This window comes from Pan troglodytes, chromosome 4 (assembly GCF_028858775.2).
Source record: "Pan troglodytes isolate AG18354 chromosome 4, NHGRI_mPanTro3-v2.0_pri, whole genome shotgun sequence".
Taxonomy (NCBI): Eukaryota; Metazoa; Chordata; class Mammalia; order Primates; family Hominidae; genus Pan; species Pan troglodytes.
The window spans coordinates 130,158,891-130,160,050 of record NC_072402.2 but is presented as its reverse complement, the minus strand read 5'-3'; positions in this window follow the sequence as shown (position 1 = coordinate 130,160,050).

The following is a 1,160-nucleotide window of genomic DNA, read 5'->3' as shown; positions in this document are numbered from 1 at the left end:
CAACAGGCTTAGACAGAGGATTTGGAATTCCACATGCTTGGCTCAACCCTGGAAGTGACTTGGGCTATTGCCTCACCACATGAAGAGCTCTAAGCATTCAGGTAATTATGGTTTTTGCCCTCAGAAGGCCACAAATGACTGGAATCAGTGGCATGGAGAATAAGAGAGAAAATGCAGAAACTATTCATTCCTGCTACAGGATAATGGGTAGACAGAACTGCAATTCAGATTCTAGAGCCCCTGGGAAGACAGTTAATCAGTAATCCAGCACAGAACCATGTTTGAGGAGAGTGGAGAAGCCAACAGTGTTCCAGAAGACGTGCTGCCTTCCTTCTCCCCCAAGTTTGATGCTGCTTGTTTTGTTATGCAACATGCCCTTGAGTTTCTATCCAACACTGGAGCTTTTTACCCAGGTCCATCCACACCTTCTAGCCCAAAATGCCCTGTGCAAATTGTATATAGATTAAGACACCTCTTGTGCACCACACTCAACCCCCAATCCTCTCAGCCCACCACTTACTCCAGCCACTGTTGCAGTGACCAGTTCTGATGGGCTCTGGCAACCCCTACTTCAGCCCTGCAATGTATTCTCTCTTGCTTTCTACCCACGGGACAGAACTTATTTGGGACTCATGCATGTGCAGCCTGGAAACATGTGGAGCTGACACCTGTGGGCTGCCTTTACAAATGGATGCCAGCAGAGAAATGCTTCCCCCTTTTACTCAAAGTACAGATGGTGTTGAGATGCATTTCATAAGCTTCTTCTGAAATCCTTGCTGGATGGAGCATCCCTGCCTTTGGTGCTAGTCAACCTGAAAATGCATCTTTGTATTCAGCCTCCCTCCTTCCCTGTTCTCCTCCTGTCCTTTACTGCTGCTCCCTGGAATCTTGTCCCCAAAGCATAAACTGCTTAACTGCACAGAAGCACTTGTCTCAGTCTCTACTTTCAAGGGAACCCAAGATACATTTGTGCAAGAAGGCTGGCTCAGCCCATAGTCAATTAATAAAGTGAAGAATTCTAGTGCACAAGAATCAAATCTTAGTCTTAGAGATTAATCCCAACCATTGCTAGAATTAGCCCAAGCTGATACAGAGAAAAGGCAGATGACAGTGTGGCACAGGCTCACTAAATTCTAGAAATAAAGATTCTAGGCAGTTGC